Source organism: Pan paniscus, chromosome 1 (genome assembly GCF_029289425.2).
Source record: "Pan paniscus chromosome 1, NHGRI_mPanPan1-v2.0_pri, whole genome shotgun sequence".
Classification (NCBI taxonomy): Eukaryota; Metazoa; Chordata; class Mammalia; order Primates; family Hominidae; genus Pan; species Pan paniscus.
Window position 1 is genome coordinate 51,669,478 of NC_073249.2, and position 21,012 is coordinate 51,690,489.

At 34.0% G+C, this 21,012-nt stretch overlaps 1 protein-coding gene and 1 pseudogene across 6 annotated transcripts in view; one reads left to right on the top strand and one right to left on the bottom strand.

Moving 5' to 3' along the window:
• DENND1B (DENN domain containing 1B) overlaps positions 1–21,012 on the top strand; it is a 251,401-nt gene that overhangs the window by 51,404 nt on the left and 178,985 nt on the right. The gene's annotated exons all lie outside the window — the stretch shown is intronic.
• Positions 17,164–19,038, bottom strand: LOC134729368 (elongation factor 1-alpha 1-like; annotated as a pseudogene).

Sequence of the window (21,012 nt, forward strand, 5' to 3'; positions counted from 1 at the left end):
ATATTATATTATTATAATATATTATATATAATATAATATATTATAATAATATAATATAATATATTATAATAATATAATATAATACATTATAATAATATAATATAATACATTATAATAATATAATATAATATATTATAATAATATAATATAATATATTATAATAATATAATATAATATATTATAATAATATAATATATGTATATAATATATGTATATAAATATATGCATATAATTATACATATATAGATGATAATGATATAGATATTATACATATATGTCATATTTTGATACATGTATACAATATGTAATGATCAAATCAGGGTAATCAGCATATCCATCACCTCAAACATTTATCGTTTCTTTCACTGGGATTATTCAAAATCTGCTCTTCTAGCTATTTGAAAATATATGATAAATTCTTGTTAATTATAATCACCCTACAGTGTTATAGAACACTAGAACACCATTCCTCCTATCTATCTAGCTGTCATTTTAGATCCATTAACTAACCTCTGGCTATCAGCCCCAAGCCCCTGCCTGCCCTTCTCAGCCTCTAGTAACCACTATTCTACTCTACTTCTATGAGATCAATTTTTTAAGCTTCCAATATGAGTGAGAACATGAGATATCTGTCTTTCTGTGCCTGACTTATTTCACTTAACATAATATCCTCCAAGCCCATCTGTGTTGTGTTGCCATGAATGACAGGATTTTGTTCTTTTTTTATAGCTGAATAGTATTCCATTTTGTATGTATACCGTATTTTTTAATCCATTCATTTGTTTATGGACACTTAGGTTGATTCCGTATCTTGGCTCTTGTGTTGCAATAAACATGTATCTCTTTGGTATACTGATTTTCTTTCGTTTGGATATATACCCAGTAGTGGGATTGCTGGATCATATGATAGTTCTGTTTTTAGTTTTTTGAGGAACCTCCATACTATTTTTAATATAATTGCTATGCTAATTTACATTCCCACCAACAGTGTGTGGAGTTCCCCTTTCTCTGCCTCCTTGCCAGCATTTGTTAGTTTTTGTCTCTTTGATGATAACTATTGTAACTGGGGTGAGATGATAACTCTTTGTGGTTTTGATTTGCATTTCCCTGATGATTAGTGATGCTGAGATTGTTTGATGTGCCTGTTGGCCATTTTTATGTCTTTTCTTGAGAGATGTCTATTCAGCTCATTTGCCCATTTTAAAATTGTATTGTTTGTGTTTTTGCTGTTGTTTGAGTTCCTTGTATATTCTGGATCTTAATAATTTGTCAGATGATTAGTTTACGTATACATTCTCCCATTCTGTTGGTTGTCTCTTCAGTCTGTTGGTTGTTCCTTTGGCTGTGCCGAAGCTTTTTAGTTTGATATAATCTCATTTGTCTATTTTTGCTTCTGTTGCCTGTGCTTTTAAGGTTTTCTTTATGAAATCTTTGCCCAACGCAACATCCTGAAGTGTTTATCCTATGTTTTGTCCTACTAGCTTCACGCATTATTCGAGGTTTTATATTATACAAATTTAAGTTTTGATAGAAATAAGTACTTTTTGCTGGATGCCTGATGAGCAGGTTCCTTTCTTATGTCTTCAAATAAATGGGATAAGACAGTCTTGTCACTGTTAAATTCAGAATACACAAACTTAGCTATAATTTAAGTCCACAGATGGAGTTCTCACCATTTGCAAACATGAAAGCTGGTAAAAGTATGTGTTTAAAGCAGTTCATTCAGAAATAAGCCTACAGACATGTGATTTTGAATAAACATGAAAGAATACTTTTCTAGATGTGAAAGTCAATCTGAAAGACTTAGAAATTACACTCAAAAAGTCTGATAAATGGGCGTAATAAATATTAATTACGTCTAGTACAACCTTTGACCATGGTTTCACATAAAAAGAGGGTATAGAATTATAATTTGATTTTAGCTTTTTAGATTTATAAATATCTTAAGTATGTAAAAGAACTCCCTACAGTGAAGACATGACTTGGGAATAAGAAGTTTGCGTTTGATCTCAAGTAGCTTGTAGTTAGACTAGAGCCTTGCTCACTCATTTTACCATTCCAATATATATATATATATTTTAGTCTTCTCAATTCTGTCTTGTCTGTTCAACCAATTACAAACCTCCTATTCCTGTTCAGGTCTTTTTTTTTTTTAATTTCTACCTTTTACTTTATAAACTGCCTCTGAGCATTTTTAGGGGTTCTGAAGACTGCTAACTTTGGGTTCACATGAGAGTGATAATGTACTTGTCAGGTCCAGCTTGGATTTTTTTCATTTGGGGCTTAATTGTTGTTCTGTTTCTGAAATTGTGAGATCACTGGGACATCAATAAGCCTTCATATGCTTAGTGAAATACAGAAGCGCTTAACCATGTAATGGTGGTGAACATTCATAATTCTTAGGATTCTAGTTTACAACAATTCTTATAGCCTTCTTGAAGGTTAGAGCTGAAAGGAACTTTAGATACCATTTTGTGTATCTATTTCATTTTACATCTAAAGAAATCAAGCTTTACATGGGAATCTAGTCAAGGGCCTTGAATAATTGTTTTGCTATATACTTTTTAGGGAATTTATTGAATTGTACAGAAGAGACAAGTACTCTGTGTATATTTCTTAACCCTTTTCCCTTTTACTGCTTTTCTCTACCAACTGCATTCTCCTTAACTAGCCTTTTCTCTGGATCTGCGGCTACCTCAGTAATTATAATCTTAAAAAGCTCTTTGTTTCACTCTTACCATGCACTGGGCACTATACTAGGTGCTTTATGTGCATACTTCATTTTATTTTTAAATCCTCCCAGGGCTAATAGGAGATAGTATTATACCTGAACTGAGTCTTAAGTAAGAAACTTACCTGAGGTCACAGTGCTTGTAAGAGGCGGAGCTAAGATTTGAAGACATGTTTGTCTGACTCAAAAGCGTTTACTCTTAAATTTTTAGCTTTATTGTTTTTTTTCTGCTTGGAATGTTGTCTCAAACTTACCTCACTTATTTTAGCTCCCTTAAAAAAGATTATTGTAATAATTTTTCTCTTGGTATCTTTAGAATTTAAAAGCAATATGTAATTTAGTCCAAAGAAATAATATCAATCCATTTTTCATAACATGGAGTTGTTAGTACCTGTAGGCACTGGTTTATTATACGCTTCTCGCAGTATGTTTTCCTTCTTTTGGCAATTGAGGAACCAGTGGGACAACTGACATGGCATTTCAGGAGCTTTGATTATATATTTTTTCTTTTTTTGATACAGTGGAGGGTTTTGTACAGGAGAGTATTGGGAGATAAAACTATAAAAGTAAATGAGCTAGGTTTTGGCACAGTTTGCCTTGCTAAAGAGTTGGTCCTTCAAGTGGGAGAGATTTCAGTATGGATTGGTTTTGGTAGAAACTAGAGGCGAGGAAATTAGTTTGGTAGTTATTTTAGTAGTTCAGTGAAAAGTAAGAAGGATCTGAAATAGTCAGTTACATTAGGAATGGAAAAGAGTATAAGTGTAAGGGAAAAAAGAGATTGCATGAAAACAATTTTTATTTTTTATTGATTGATTGAGGCAGTTTCTTAACCTGTTGCCCAGGCTGGAGTGCAGTAGTGCCCTCATGACTGGCTCCCAGACTGAAGCGATCCTCCCATCTCAACCTCAAGCAATCCTCCCACCCCAGCCACCAAAGTGGCTAGGACTACAGGCATGTACCACCACTTCTGGCTAATGTTTTTTATTTTTTGTAGAGATGGGGTCTCACCCTATTGCCCAGGCTGGTCGTGAACTCCTGGGTTCAAGTGATTTTTTCCACCTTGGTCTCCCAGAGTCCTGGGATTACAGGCATGAGTCTGACCAAAAAGTTTATTTTTGAGGGACTGGAGAGAGATGGAGAAAACTAAAGAAGAGAGGATGAGTTTGATTTTTATCATTTCAAGAAATGTTGAACAATTTTCTGTGTGAGTGAAGAGAGGAGGCATCAGAGATTTGAAAAGAATGGAGAATGTTTGCAACCTAAGAAAATAAAAAAGTGTGAATATTCAAATTTGAGAATTGCCAGAGGTAGGAATAACTTTGTTATTGTAGGCAAAAAAATTAATCAGTAAGCCAGGGAAGCAAACCCATCAAAATTGATTGAAGTTTATTTTAACAATTTTTGTAGCTTCTTTTTAGAATCAGATATTATCAAACAAGACAAAAATCACATTTTATTCCCTTGTGTGCTCATGTTCAAGACCAAACACTTTAAGACATCTCAGAGGTCTGCAAAGTCAAAATGATGATGATGAAAAGTAATACCATAATCATTTATGGTATTTGTGTTAACATCCAACAGATTCATGATTGCTATTATATGGATCCATACCTCTTAAAAAATGTTTCAAGTTTGATTTCTAATATAATACATTTCAATAGTTATACATGAACAACAGCTCTGCAGGGTCCCTAATAAGTCCCAATAAAGAAAAGGAGTATAGAGGTGGTTTTTTTTTGTTCTTTCTTTCTTTTTTCTTTTTTTTGTAAAAGCAAAGCTGAAGTGGGCCGAGTGCTGTGGCTCACGTGTATAATCCCAGCACTTTGGAGGCCTAGGCAGGCAGATCACTTGAAGTCAGGAGTTTGAGACCAACCTGGCCAACTGGTGAAACCCTGTCTCTACTAAAAACAAAACAATTAGCCGGTCCTGGTGGTGCAGGCCTGTAATCCCAGCTACTTGGGAGACTGAGGCAGGAGAATTACTTGAACCAGGGAGGCGGAGGTTGCAGTGAGCTGAGATGCTGCTACTGCACTCCAGCCCAGGCGACAGAGTGAGACCCTGTCTCAAAAATAAAAACAAAACAACAAAAAAAGCAAAGCTGAAGTGAACTGCTGATTTAGGGCAAAATAATTCTTTCTCTTTAAAAAACAAAAGTATATACTCAGTTGTTTCTTTGACACTGTTGCCCCTAGTTTAGTCTTAAACACTCATAGTATTATAATTACAACTTTTAATCTAAGTAACTAATGTCTTACAGGAAAACAACAACAACAACAACACTTGAGGGGTAGATGATTGAGAACTTTCAGTCATACACAAGCATTTTAACAGACTGCCAGAGCTGCCCATATCTCTTTTATGTTTTAGTAAAATAGGAAAAATGAACACATTTGTTAACATAACTCAAATTGCCTTTTGATGGCATACAAAAATAAGAAGAAAAAGTATATAGACAAATTGTGCTTAGTAATTAATGTTTTAGTGTTCTGAGGAATTATCCATTGATTAAGTCAATTTAATATCAATTCCACATTTTGGTTACCTAAAGATTTTGGAAATTATATTCAAGTAGATGTACTACATAATATAATCACTGCTGACATAAAGTTTTCCAGAATAGTGGTTAAGTTTGGTTAAATAGAAATTTACATGTTATATAACCTTAACGTGTCATAGTTGCTTATTAGTTCAATAACTTGTATACATTTGGAAAAAACATACCCAAGTAGAATAAAATGTGTACTTGCTCTGTCCTTAACATTATTAAATCAGACAAGACATGGCTATTTTTATTAAGCCAAAGTTATAAAACTTGAGTTTTCTAAAGATTTACCTTAATAATGTGAATTTGAATCCTCTAAGAATTATTTTGAAAGTCTAGCTCATTTGAAATATTAGAAGTTCAACTTCCTTATTTTATAGATGTTTTGGCAATATTCTGTTTATGTACATTTCTCTCTAGAAGTTAGTCAGAACAGAGTGTCTTTAATTTATGAGGCTTTATAATCTACTTTATTGATACACTCCAGAGATAGGGAAACATTTCATACTAACACAAGAGCAAAGGTCTTTATGAAATATAGACATACAGTCTCACAAGCATCAATATTTTTGGTGGTGTTTTTAGTTATACTGTGTATAATAAACAGAGTGAATAGATATGTAGGAAAATTGTAAGAATTATAAAAGTAATGCTATATTTTTAAGGTATTTTAAGTTATATTTTTGATTGTTACTCTTAAATTAGAGATGAAAAATTTTACCAAATATTAAACAAATGAACATAGCCTAGGCAATTAGCATGTAGCTCTAGTTGTCTTAAGAATTTAAAATTACTTGTAGAGTACTTTGAAAGGTGCTTGTCTGGCACAATAAAGCTGTAAAGAAGATGATGTGGTTCTTGCCTTCCAGAAGTCTGTTAGGAGAAGGAAGATTGGACTGGGAATCAGATGTGAGCAGTTCTGGCTTTTCTCCTTTTTCTTTCTTCTTTCTTCTTCTATCTTCTTTCTTAAAAAAAAAAAAAAAAGCCGCGGAAGGGGGGGATACAAGTACAGAACCTGCAGGTTTGTTACATAGGCATACATGTGCCAGGGTGGTTTGCTGCATCTATTCACCTGTCCGCTAAGTTCCTTCCCCTCACCCCTGGCCCCCGAATGGGCCCTGGTGTGTGTTGTCCCCCTTTCTGTATCCATGTATTCTCATTGTTCAACTCCCACTTATAAGTGAGAAAATACGGTGTTTGGTTTTCTGTTCCTGTGTTAGTTTGCTGAGGAAGATGGCTTCCAGCTTCATCCATGTCCCTGCAAAGGACATTATCTCATTCCTTTGTATGGCAGTATAGTATTCCATGGTGTATATGTACCACATTTTCTTTATCCAGTCTATCATTGATGGGCATTTGGGTTGGTTCCATGTCTTTGCTATTGTAAATAGTGCTGCAACAAACAAATGTGTACGTGTGTCTTTATAGTAGAATGATTTATATTCCTTTGGGTATATGCTTAGTAGTGGGATTGCTGGGTCAAATGGTTATTTCTGGTTCTAGATCCTTGAGGAATCACCACACTGTCTTCTACAATGGTTGAACTAATTTACATTCCCACCAACAAAGCATTCCCGTTTCTCCACAGCCTCGCCAGCATCTATTGTTTCCTGACTTTTTAATAATTACCATGCTGACTGTCGTGAGATGGTATCCCATTGTGGTTTTGATTTGCATTTCTGTGGTGATCAGTGATGTTAAGCTTTTTCTCGTTTGTTGGCTGCATAAATGTCCTCTTTTGAGTAGTGTCTGTTGATATCCTTTGCCTACTTTTTGATGGGGTTGTTTTTTCTTGTAAATTTGTTTAAGTTCCTTGTAAATTCTGGATATTAGACCTTTGCCAGATAGGTGGATTGCAAAAATTTTCTCCCATTCTGTAGGTTGCCTGTTCATTCTGATGATAGTTTCTTTTGCTCTTAGTTTAATTACATCTCATTTATCAATTCTGGCTTTTGTTGAAGTTGTTTTTGTCATGAAGTCTTTGCCCATGTCTGTGTCCTGAATAATATTGCCTAGGTTTTCTTCTAGAGTTTTTATGGTTTTTGGTTTTACATTTAAATCTTTAATCCATCTTGAGTTAATTTTTGTATAAGGTGTAAGGCAGTGGTCCAGTTTCAGTTTTCTGCATATGGCTAGCCAGTTTTCCTAGCTCCTGAATAGGAGATCCTTTCCCCATTGCTTGTTTTTGTCAGGTTTGCCAAAGATCAGATGGTTGTAGGTGTGTGGTGTTATTTCTGAGGTCTCTTTTCTGTTCCACTGGTCTATATGTTTGTTTTGGTACCAGTACCATGCTGTTTTGGTTACTGTAGCCTTGTAGTATAGTCTGAAGTCAGGTAGTGTGATGCCTCCAACTTTGTTCTTTTTACTTAGGATTTTACTTTTTACTTGGCTCTATGGAGTCTCCTTTGATTCCGTATGAAATTTAAAATAGTTTTTTTCTCATTCTATGAAGAATTTAATGATAGTTTGATGGAAATAACATTGAATCTATAAATTACTTTGGACAGTATGGCCATCTTCATGATATTGATTCTTCCTATTCATGAGGATGGAATGCTTTTCCGTTTGTTTGTGTCCTCTCTTATTTCCTTGAGCAGTGGTTTGTAGTTCTCCTTGAAGAGGTCCTTCACGTCCCTTGTTAGGTGTATTCCTGAGTATTTTATTCTCTTTGTAGTGATTGTGAATGGGAGTTCATTCATGATTTATTTGGTTCTCTGCTTGGTTATTTCTAGTTTATTTGCATAGAGGTGTTTATATTATTCTCTGATGGTAGTTTGTAAAGGAATACTTTGTGATATTTGCACATTGATTTTGTATCCTGAGACTTTGCTGAAGTTGCTTATCAGTTTAAGGAGTTTTTAGGCTGAGATGATGGGGTTTTCTAAATATAAAATCATGTTGTCTGTAAACAGACACAGTAGTTTGACTTCCTCTCTTCCTATTTGAGTTCCCTTTATTTCTTTCTCTTGCCTAATTGCCCTGGCCAGAACATCCAATACTGTGTTGAATAGGAGTAGTGAGAGAGGGCATCCTTGTCTTGTACCAGTTTTCAAAGGGAATGTTTCCAGCTTTTGCCCATTCAGTGATATTAGCTGTGGGTTTGTCATAAATAACTCTTATTATTTTGGAATATGTTTCATCAATATTTATTTTATTGAGAGTTTTTAACCTGAAGAGATGTCAAATTTTATCAAAGGCCTTTTCTGCATCTATTGAAATAATCGTGTGGTTTTTGTTTTTGGCTCCATTTATGTGATGGATTACATTTATTGATTTGCATATGTTCAACCAGCCTTGCATCCCAGGGATGAAGCTCACTTGATCATGGTGGATGTTTTATGATGTGCTGCTGGATTCGATTTGCCAGTATTTTTTGAGGATTTTTCGCATTGGTGTTCATCGGGGATATTGGCCTGAAGTTTTCCCTTTTTTTGTGTGTCTCTTCCTGATTTTGGTATCAGGATTATGCTGGCTTCATTAAATGAGTTAGGGAGGTGTCCCTCCTTTTCAGTTATTTGAAATAGTTTCAGAAGGAATGGTACCAGCTCCTCTTTGTATTTCTGGTAGAATTCAGCTGTGAATCCATCTGGTCCTGGGCTTTTTTTGGTTGGTAGGCTATTAATTACTGCCTCAATTTCAGAACTTGTTATTGGTGTATTCAGGGATTCGACTTCTTCCTGGTTTAGTCCTGGGAGTGTGTATTTGTCCAGGAATTTATCCATTTCTTCTAGATTTTCTAGTTTATTTGCATAGAGGTGTTTATATTATTCTCTGATGGTAGTTTGTATTTCTGTGGGATCAGTGGTGATATCCCCATTATCATTTTTCATTGTGTCTATATGATTCTTCTCCCTTCTTTATTAGTCTAGCTAATGGTCTGTTTTGTTAATTTAAAGAAAAAAACAGCTTCTGGGTTCATTGATTTTTTTTTGGTGAGTTTTTCATGTGTCTATCTCCTTCAATTCTTCTCTGATCTTAGTTATTTCTTGTCTTCTGCTAGCTTTTGGATTAGTTTGATCTTGCTTCTCTAGCTCTTTTAATTGTGATGTTAGGGCATCAATTTGAGATCTTTCTAGCTTTCTGATGTGGCCATTTAGTGCTATAAATTTTCCTCTTAATACTGCTTTAGCTATGTACCAGAGATTCTGGTATGTTGTCTCTTTGTTCTCATTGGTTTCAAAGAACTTCTTGATTTCTGCCTGATTCATTATGTACCCAGGAGTCATTCAGGAGCAGGTTGTTCAATTTCCATGTAATTGTGGGGTTTCGAGTGAATGTCTTAATCTTGAGTTCTAATTTGATTGCACTGTGGTCTGAGAGACTGTTTTGATTTCTGTTCTTTTGCATTTGCTGAGGAATGTTTTACTTCCAATTATGTGGTCAATTTTAGAATAAGTGTGATGTGGCACTGAGAAGAATGTATATTCTGTTGATTTGGGGTAGACAGTTCTGTAGACATCTACCAGGTCCACTTGATCCAGAGCCTGAGTTCACATCCTGAACATCCTTGTTAATTTTCTGTCTTGTTGATCTGTCTAATACTGACAGTGGGATATTAAAGTCTCCCACTATTATTGTGTGGGAGTCTAAGTCTCTTTGTAGGTCTCTAAGAACTTGTTGTATGAATCTGGGTGCTCCTATATTGGTTGCATATATATTTAGAATAGTTAACTCTTCTTGTTGAATTGTTCCCTTTACCATTATGTAATGCCCTTCTTTGTCTTTTTTGATCTTTGTTGGTTTAAAGTCTATTTTGTCAGAGACTAGGACTACAATCCCTGCTTTTTTTTCTTTCCATTTGCTTGGTAAATTTTCCTCCATCCCTTTATTTTGATCCTATATGTATCTTTGCATGTGAGATGGGTCTCCTGAATATAGCACACCAGTGGGTCTTGACTATCCAATTTGTGTTCTGGCTCTACTTCTAATTGGAGTGCAAGACTGAGATTCATGAGGAAATGCTGGTGTTTAGGAGGAGTACATAGAAGGTGATCTTTAAGCCTTATTTTTTGATCACTGAGTTTTGTCCGTTAGTTGGTCCTCTTCTTAGGGTGAGAGTGGAGGACACTGCCATATAGTTCAGATAATTGAGTGTGATACCCTATTGTAGCAGAAAGACAGAATGATGAAATTAATTCATGATTTGAAGTTGTAGTAGAGTGATAGAGATGTTGGAATGTTGTTTCTTTTATTTAATTGAAGATTTACATAAATTTTTGGTAATATAGACATGAGTTTGAATCCTAACCCTGTCAGTTATATGGGTTTTGCCATAAAAAAAAATCCCCTGCTATCAGTGACATGATAGTTCGCGGGATTCATTGTAGGAGTTAAGGTCTGTCTGAAGCACTGTGGAAGATATTCAGCAAATGAGAGGGCATGGTCAGACTTCCTTCACACACTATCCCTGTCTTCTTAGGTTTTGTTTCTTTTCCTTTTTTTTTTTTTTTGTGTGGAATTTCTGTTTTTGCTTTTCCATTCTGTTTCTTCTTTTGTGTGGTCCAGTTCTGTTTATTAAAACTCAGTTTGAAAATTAATCCTTCTTTGAAGGCTTTCCTGAGCCTCCAAGGCAACCTGTCTGTACTTCCGTAGCTTCTTATATGTACCTCTAATTTTAACTATATTTTCATTTTTTTTTTTTGCATGTCTCTGTCTCTCCTAGGCTGTATGTATGTTTCTTGAAGGAAAAGGGGCAGAACTTTCTCATTTTTCAATCTCTGCATCTAGTAGAGTGGCTGGAACATAAGATATGAATAAGTGTTTTTGAACGGCTAGTTGAATGAGTGACAAGTCAGAGGAAGTTGAATAAACTCATGATAACTTATCTTAATCTTCTTGGAAAAATAATAGGCAAGGTAATTTAAGAAGGATGGATTTAAGAGTGGTGTTTCACCTTAAATTTGGAAAGATTTCAAACTGGTGTTATGACACATATCGTAGGAATTCAACAAAGTTTGAATGAAATGATGTAACTTAGCAGAGGGGTTAGGTAGCATGAAGATTTAATAGGTCCTTGACTGTTCATGATAGCACCTGACTTGTTTGTTCTCTCCTCTGTCCCTCATTTCTGTAGGAGGTGAAATTAAATTTCAGTATATACTGGCAACCTAGTATGTGCTTCCATGATAAATAATGAAAATGCATTAAGAAATGCTTTTAGAAAAGTGCATATGTTACATGATTATTTTAAATTATAACAATAATAAAAATTCCATTAATTAATCAAATCTTGGTAGAAATTATCTGGAAACAGTTTAAAGTATAACTGTAAGAATGAATAGTAGTAAAAATTATGTATTATACAAAAACAGCAGAGAGTTTTAAATTTTACCCTTCAGCTGCATCTTCATAGGAATGAATGGCAGGCAGCCAGCTACTTAGCTGACATTAAATCCAGTCTACTCAGTACTATATACAGTTTTGTTTTTATATTTAATAATGACTAATGGGTCATTATTGAATATAAAAAGGATGGGTCATTATTGAATAAAAAAGGATGCAGGTAGGAGTTAAAGTCTGCATAGTTTAGGAAGAATGCCTGTTTTATTAGTAAACAATTTTTTTATACATTCATAATTTTAAAAATTTTGTATTGATTTAAAAGGTATTTGGTAGGAATGATTAGTTTTTCATTATTTGAAATTGAGACACATTGAGTATTCTATAATTTTGCTTCTTGCATCATCATAAAGAAGATCTAAATTATTCAGAAATAATTTATTAAATTCTAATACTCTGAAAATATTTAAATGATCGTGGATTTCTAAAAATTGGATATTTTTTGGTTGTTTGGGCTTGATTCTGTCATTTTTAACTACCAGTCAATTACATGAGACAGTAAATAATTTCATTGCATTCTATATCAACTATTGTTTTTTCAAATGTAAAGAATGAAATGTCTTGAACCAATTTTTGATATGTAATAGTAAATTCTCTATAAATGTTATATATAAACTCCTTTTTCTAACCCTGTGAATATTATATATAAACTCGTATTTCTAAAACAAATTGATTTCTTAATGTTTAATTAAATAAAAATTTATAAATTTTGTAGAGATGATGGGTAAATGTAAGATAATTATAATTATATTATGGCTGTTTACTTGGTTTCATATTCCAAAAATTTTATTAGTTATATATTTCAGTAATGCTAAAATAGCAATTATTTCCTATCGGCTTCTTTGTACATACAACCACTATAGTGGTATAACCACTATACCAATATACTATTGGTATATTCTTATGACTAAAAAAGATGAATCAGAACGAAACATTGTAAGGGGCAAACATGGAAAAATGTATAAAAGTAAATCTAAAATCATCATCATAAACATATCTTTGTATCTATGTATCTTATGTAGACTAGATTTTTATTTCTTTAGCAGGCGCAGTTTAGGAAGCTCAAGGCAAAACATAATCACATTCTTATTTTACCTGCATGCTTATTTTATATTCTCTACTGCTAAAATTTTAAAATTTTAATGCAAACAGGGAAACTAATTTGGAAAAACATAGTGATATTTTATGAACTTTGCTTTATAGTTGAAGTATTTGCTGGAATATTTCATCTAGCAGACTCCCATTGAAAAGAATATTTTTGCATACATTTTAGATAATAAAATTGTATTTGAAAACCCCTGTACAAATGACCTTATTTTTCTGTTGAAGGGTGAACAGATTTTTACTTTAATGAGTTCTTAGAGGTGAGGTTTTTATATCTATTTTTATGGCAGTGAAATTTACATTCTAACTATATAAATGATTCAAGCCAGACCTGGAAGGTCTGATGTTATGCAGCAATCTATAGAAATTAAATAATGATAAATGATTCTGATTGAAAGAAATAAATCTGGTTTCCCAAAAGCTTACTCTTTATTAAGCTGTAAACATTTATCAAAAGTGAAACTGGAATTTAGTTCTATAAAGAGTTCTGAATCTTTGAGAGAAATAGAGTGGAGAAATTATTTTTTCAAGGTTACCTAACATAGGCTGATGAATTAGAAGCAATTCTCCCGAAGTCGGGAGAAAAAACATAAATATAACATGACATGAAAATCTCTCTTCTAGTTCAAAGTTTTGCATTTCAAATTTATCTTTAGTTTGAAAAGAAGTTAAAGTTAGTTAACTGTGAAGTGAAACAAATAATGGAAACAACAAGAGTAGCATTTAAAATGTTACTCAGTAGAAAATAAAGTCTTGCAAAATTGGCATAAAGTCATTATTAACTCATAAAATATGTTACTTTGAAATAATTTTGTTTATTATAACTGTATATTGCTTTAAATGACTTTTAGGGGAATTTTTCTAATTTTTTTTAGCAAAATAAGGCTAAGTTGAGTGGGTTATAAAATGAATAATTATCCATGAATTGCCATCTCACCTTTCTCTTTGGTGTGATTTCTATTTTTCCTTCCCCCTTTCACATTATTAATAGATAAACGATTTAAAGGAAGTATTGCCAGGTTGCTTATTAATATTTAAAATTTAAGCCTGAAATACACTTTAGGATAAGAAGTAGGTATGAAGGTACTTCATTATTAAAATTTTTAAGTTTAAAACTATTGTGTATTAGCTGAAAATATTGAACTTGATCAACATATGTTACCAGCTAGCCTCTTCCCCACCCGATCTTTTGTTATCTTGTTATTGTTATAAGGCTTAATGACAGTTGTAGGCCATAGTTCTGGATGTGGGGGTTATTCTACCCTGGGGAGAAGAGGAGGAAATAGCAGTGTGGATTATGGAAATATGGACTGATCTAAAAAGAGACCTCTTGTAAAAGAATGGAGCTCAAAGAAAAGCTAGGAGAAACTGATGAAAAGATGATGGAATATGATGTGAAAATGATAATTTGAAATCTTTCATTCCCAGCTGCCATGTTTTGGAGAAAAGGAATGCATTTGTATATTAAGAGAGAGCTAAAAGAGTCCAGATGAATGGTATTACTTATTAGATATATTTTCATTTTGATTCAGATAAATTATGTGCATTTTAATAGACCTTTACATATTTAGACATTTTAAATCTTAAAGACATAATGTTAGGTATGATATTTCATAAAAATATTTTAAGTAGTATACAATATTTGCTTAATATTTGGGCACCTTTAAATGAACCTAATTTCAAAAATTAACTTCATGGTTGTTAAATTTAAGCATTTTAACTAACTGTGATGGTGAATGTTTTATTTAAAGTATGAATTATTTTGTTACCTTTTAACAATTATTTAAACACACAGTCACATGTTTACTTATGTTTATTTTTCTAGATAAGTGACAATATTGCAGCTTATCTTGGTGAATTAGTACTAAGTGGTAACATACAGCTATATCCTTAGCCTATTTGACCAGACAACAATGCAATCTAGTGGTCATTTTTGTAAAATGCAGACACAGAGTTCATGTGGTTTTAACTAGTTATTGATGTGTTAATAAAGGAAAGGTTGTTCCCTGATTCTAAAGTTTGCAAAAGGTTAGATTAGGGAAAAGTTAGCATGAAAATGTAAAAATAAGGCATATGGTAAGAGGATCATATTTTGAGGGAAGATGATGTTTTTAATTTTGGATGTGCCAGGTATTCTAATAGGAATATCTTCTAAGTAGAAGGAAACCTCTGACTGGAGTTCAGGAAGAGGATGATGGTATGGAATTTACTTCTGTGGATGAACTTACCAGGCAAAGGTTAGGGAAAGAAAAGAATCTCCAAGAACAACTGCTTTTATAGGCCCCAACCTATGTCTTTAAATCCATACTGAAAAATATAATTTGATAATCATACCCTATGACCCTTGTAAATATTTTGGTTTTTAAGAGGTAAACAATATATTTCACTTCCTCCTTTTGATGTAACCAGCTAGGATTATTTAATATGTTTTGCATTGCAAATTGTAATAGTCTGAAGTTTTACATGATTGTCTGTGGAGTTATTATTTATAGGATATGGGGCATTAAGGAGGAAGATTAACATCAGATAACTCCAATTTGAGCCATAGGGAATGGAAGAAGTAACAAAATGTTAAATTAAGCACAATAACTTGTTCAAATAACTGCTAATTTCATGTGATTGGAGTGTGGGATTTATGGAACTTGATACTGAGGCTACAAAGGTAGTTTGGTCAGATTATGAAGAACTTTGTATACTATGCTAACTGCTTTGGCATTGACTAATAGGAAATAACCATAAAATGGTATATATTTAGGAGGCTTCCACATCACATCTATATTTTAAAGAGGTAACTTTAGATTTAGGTGCTTTGAATTGGATAAAAGGAGCCTGTTGGAGACATAGAGACTAGTTAGAAGGCTATGGTAATTGTTTAGTAGAACTGTTGAGAACCTCAACTAGAGAAAGCTTAAAGAGAAAGTGGGAAAGGGAATGGATTTGAGATTTTCTTTTTTTTTATTGTGGAGGCACAGATACATGAGATCTACTCTATAAACAAATTGTTAAGTTTATGGTACAGTATTGTTAACTATAAGCACAGTGTTGTATGTCAGACCTCTAGAACTTATTCATGTTATATAACTGAACTTTGTACCTGTTGAACAGCAACTTGCCATTTCTCTCTACTCACAGACCCTGGCTGGCAACCAGCATTCTACTTTCTGCTTCTGTGAGTTTGACTATTTTTGATGTCTCATTTAAGTGGAATCATGCAGTATTTGTCTTTTTGAGACTGGCTTATTTCACTTAGTGTAATGTTCTCCAGATTCATTCATGTTGTGGCAAATGACAGGATTTTCTTTCTTTTTTTAAGGCTGAGTAATTTTCCATTGTATGTATATAACACATTTTCACTATCCATTTATCTGTTGATGGACATGTAGGATGTTTCCACATCTTTGCTATTCTGAGTAATGCTACAGAGAACATGGAAGAGCAAATATCCCTTTATGATCCTGATTTCAGTTATTTTGGATAAATACCCAGGAGTGGGATTGCTGGATCATGTGGTAGTTCTATTTTTAATTTTTTGGGAAACGGTTTTCCATAGCTGCTGTAGCATTTGATATTCCCACCAATAGTATACAAGGGTGCCAATTTTCTACACTCTCTCCAACACTTATCTTTGTTTCTTTGTTTATTTGGTTGTTGATAATGGGCATTCTCACAGGTGTGAAATGATATCCAACTGTGATTTGCATTTCCTTCATAATTAGTGATGAGCATGTTTTCATATAACTCTTAGCCATTCGTATGACTTCTTTGGAGAAACGTCTGTTTAAGTCCTTTGATCAATTTTTGATCAGGTCTTTTTTTTTTTTTGCTGTTAAGTTATAGGAGTTCCTTATATGCTTTGGATAGTAACCCTTTATCATATGTATGGTTTGCAAATATTTTCTTAGATGTTATAGGTTGCCTTTCACTCTTCAGGATGTTTTCTTTGAGGTGCAGAAGATTTTTAGTTTGACATAATTCCACTTGTCTATTTTTGCCTTAGTTGCCTGTGCATATGTTTATAAACGTCCGTATCATATATCCATGATTGGTGTTGTAGCCAAGAAATTATTGCCAAGACCAATGTCATGAAAGTTTTTCCATGTTTTCTTCTAAGAGCTTTACACTTTTCATGTCTTATGTTTAAGTCTATTTTTTTCATTAAAATATATTTTAATGGGTTTCAAAGTTCTATGGCAGATTTTTTTTTGGTCAGGTTATTTCCATTAAGAAGTAATTATTTTAAAGACTAACAACTTAAGAACTCTCACACAAAAAAAACCCAAAAATGTTCCATAAAATGTTCTCCTTTCCTTCGGAAGGTTTTGTAATGCATTGCTATCATTAATCAGTTTTTTACTATTAAACTTAAAATGGCCTATTCAGGCAAATACTTCTGGGACTGTTCTTCAACCACTGAATAAAACTAGGGTGCAGGTATTAGGGATAATATTCATTTAGCCTCCTGAACTTTCCAGGCAGACTTGCTGACCTTCCCAACTCTAGCAGCCCTCTTGTCCACTGCTTTGAAGACACCCACAGCAACTGTCTGTCTCATATTATGAACAGTAAAATGACCAAGAGGGAGATGGTCAGAGAAGCTCTCAACACTCCAGCAACCATCTGAATGATGGCAGCATCACTAGATTTCAAGAATTTAGGGCCACCTTCCAGCTTCTTACCAGAGTGGCAATCAATCTTGCTTCAATCAAGCAAACTTGCAAGCAACATAAGCTGTGTGACAGTCTAGTATAGGAGGATAACCAGAACCTATTTGGCCTGGTTGGCTCAAGATAATCACGTGAGCAGTGCAGTCAGCTGCTTCCATTGGTGAGTCATTTTTGCTGTCACCAGCAACATTGCCATGACGAGTATCTTTGACAGACACATTCTTGACATCGAAGCCCACATTATCCTTAGGAAGAGCTTCACTCAAAGCTTTTTGGTGCATTTCAACAGACTCTACTTCAGTTGTAGTGTTAAGTGGTGCAAAAGTAGACCACATGCTGGGTTTGAGAATAGCAGTCTCCACTAGCCCCAAAGGGACAATGCCAATATCACCAATTTGTAGACATCAGGTAGGGGCAGACACAAGAGCTTGTCAACTGAATGAATTGATGGTAGGATGCAATTCAGAGCTTTAAGCAGCATGGTTTCACTGGTATCGCCATCTTTACAGGTGTCTTTCCATCTCTTGAGCCAAGGTATGTTAGCACTTGACTCCAGCATATTGTCACCATTCTAACATTGATGGCAGGGACTGTTTCTTGTTCACTGCTGCACCTCAGTGCCAGGCATAGTGCCTGGTAGGTAATAGACTCCTTAAGTTTTGTTGAATTAATAAAGGATGGATTAAAAAAAAAAGAAATTGGCACAAATGCTACTATAGCAGGTCCGTAGCCAGTTTTCTTAATATGGGTGCTGATTTCCTTAATGATTTTCTCATATCTCTTCTGGCTGTAGGGTGACTCAGTGGAATCTGTTTTGTTAACATAAACAGTTGGTTGTTTTACAATCAATATGGAAGCCAGAGGGATATGCTCATGAGTCTGCTCATTCTTGGAGATACCAAGTTCAGATTCATCAGCACCAGCAGCAACAGTAAGGATAGCACAGTCAATTTGATATTGACATGATTTGTCTCTGTGTCTCCACCCAAATCTCATCTTGAGTTGTACCTCCCATAATTCCCACATGTTGTGGGAGGGACCTGGTGAGAGATAATTGAATTGTGGGGGCAGTCTCCCCCATACTGTGTTCATGGTAGTGAGTAAGTCTCACGAGATTTGATGGTTTTATAACAGGTTCCCCTTTCACTTTATTCTCTTTCTCTCTTTGCCTGCTGCCATGTAAGACATGACTTTGTTCCTCCCTCACCTTCTAACATGATTATGAGACCTCCCCAGCCATATGGGACTGTGAGTCCATTAAACCTCCTTTTCTTTATAAATTACCCAGTCTCAGGTATGTCTTTATCAGCAGTGTGAAAATGGACTAATATAATAAATGTTTCTCTAATCATGTTTTTGGTAAATTCTCTGTGTCCTGGGGCATCAATGATAGTCACATAGTAGTATTTGGTGGTCTCAGATTCCCATCTGGAGATATCAGTGGTGATACCATGCTCAAGCTCAGCTTTCAATTTATCCAAGACCCAGGCATACCTGAAGGACCCCTTTCCCATCTCAGCAGTCTTGTCCTCACATTTTTTAATGGTTCTTTGGTCAATTCCACCACATTTATAGACTGGATGGCAAGTAGTAATGGACTTGAATGAATCTACATGTCCAGTGATGATGATGTTGATATGAGTCTTTTTCTTTCCCATTTTCGGTTTGATTTAGGGGTAGTTTTCATGACACCTGTATTCTGGTGGCAAACCCTTTGCCAAAAAGCTGCTTAGGTCTTTTGTCCATTTTGAATAGATTTTTGTGTATAGTGTAAGATAAGGGTCAAATTTCGTTCTTTTACATGTAGACATCCAGTTTTCCCAAGTGTTTGTTGAAGAGACTATCCTTGCCTCATTGTGTGTTCCTGGTACCCTTGTTGAAAATTAGTTGAACATATTTGCATGGGTTTAATTCTGAGCTCTCTATTTTGTTCCATTGGTTATATGTCTGTCTTTCTGCCAGTACCGTACTGTTTTAATTACTGTAGCTTTGTAATATACTTTGAAATCAGGAAATATGAAGCCTCCACCTTTGTTCTTCTTTCTCAAGATTGTTTTAGCTATTTGGGGTCCTTTGTGGTTCCATATGAATTTTAGGTTTGTTTTTTCTATTTCCATGAAAAATGCCATTGGGATTTTGATAGGGATTGCATTGAATCTGTAGATTGCTTTATGTATTATGGCTATTGTAATGATGTTGAAGTCTTCCAATTCATGAACATGGGATGTCTTTTTATTTATTTGTGTCTCTTAAAATTTATTTCATCAGTGTTTTATAGTTTTTCATTTGCAAATCTTTCATTTCCTTGGTCAATGTTATTCCTAAGTATTTTATTCTTTTTGATCTTATAGTAAATGAGATTGTTTTCTTAATTTGCTTTTCAAATAGTTTGATGTTATTGTATACAGACACAGCTGATTTTGTATGTTGATTTTTATATCCTACAACAAATTTTTCTGAATTTGTTTAGTATGTCTAATAAATTTTTGATGCGCTCTTTAGGGTTTTCTACATATAAGGTCATGTCATCTGTGAACAGAAATAATTTTACTTTTCCCTTTCTAATTTGGATGCCCTTTATTTCTTTTTATTGCCGAATTGCTCTGACTGTGACTTCCAGTACTATATTGAATAGAGGTGGTAAGAATAGGCATTTTGGCTTTGTTTCTGATCTTAAGGAAAGACTTCCAGTTTTTCACTATTAAGTATAATGTTAACTGTGAGTTTTTCATATATGGCCTTCATTATTTTGAGATAGTCTCACCCTGTTTGTAGTTTGTTGAGATTTTTTATTATGAAAAAGTGTTGAATTTTGTCAAATGCCTTTCTGCATCTATTAAGAGATCTTGAAGAAAGTGAAGAGTAAAGAGTTACTGAAATTTCTTGCTTAGAAGATTAGATAAATGGTGATGCTACTAATTAAGGGAAAGTAGAAATTTTTGAAGAAGATAAATAGATAAGTCTTAGACATAATGTGTTTTATTTCTTCAAACATTCTGGTTAAAATATCAAAGTAACAGTTGTTGCAAATGGAAAAAATATGCAGCTCTGAGGAGACATTGGAAGCATCGATAATACTTAGAAAAACCTTACCTAATGCTGCCCCAAGCACTTTACTCTTGTAAATTCATCTAATTATCACTGTAACACCACAAAGTAGCTATTAGTTGTTATCTTATTTTATAGATGAGAAAGCTGAGGCACAGAGAGGCCATGTCACTCACCTGAGGTTCCACAGCTTTTAAGTGGCAGAACATTGATTTGAGTCAATGCATTCTGAACTCTGTGTTCATGTTCTCAACTATTTATACTATTCTGCTTCAGAAATAAAGACTCCCATTTACTAAGCATTTTAACATGCTAGACATTGTATTGAACATTATTTGTATTATATCAATTATCTAATCCTCAATACAGCTCTTTTATTTCACAGAATAGGAAATTGAAGCAAAGAGAGGAAAAGTTGCATGAACGATTTTACACAGCTGTTAGGTCGTTCAACTGGATTCTGAACCTAGCATTCTGGCTGGAGAGCCCAAGCTTTTATCAGTTGTGTATAGCAGTGAGAGTAGATTCCCCATGGAAAGGTAAGAGCTGAATACAGAGTCCAGAGGGAACACCAATATGAAGAA